A 291-nucleotide genomic window follows, 5' to 3' on the forward strand; every position below is an offset into this window, starting at 1 on the left:
AGAAAGGAATAAATGTAAACACACTATGCCAAATATTGTCGAATCAGTATCTTTGTCCTGAGAATAGGTTAGCTTGGTTACACACTTGTGTCTTATTTTATTTTATTTATTTTTTTGAGACAGAGTTTTGCTGTTCTTGCCCAGGCTGGAGTGCAATGGTGTGACTGTGGTCTTGGCTCACCACAACCTCCACCTCCAGAGTTCAAGCAATTCTCTTGCCTCAGCCTCCTGAGTAGCTGGGATTACAGGCATGCGCCACCATGCCCGGCTAATTTTGTATTTTTAGTAGAG

Source organism: Colobus angolensis, unplaced genomic scaffold (genome assembly GCF_000951035.1).
Source record: "Colobus angolensis palliatus isolate OR3802 unplaced genomic scaffold, Cang.pa_1.0 Scaffold66, whole genome shotgun sequence".
In the NCBI taxonomy this organism is placed as follows: Eukaryota; Metazoa; Chordata; class Mammalia; order Primates; family Cercopithecidae; genus Colobus; species Colobus angolensis.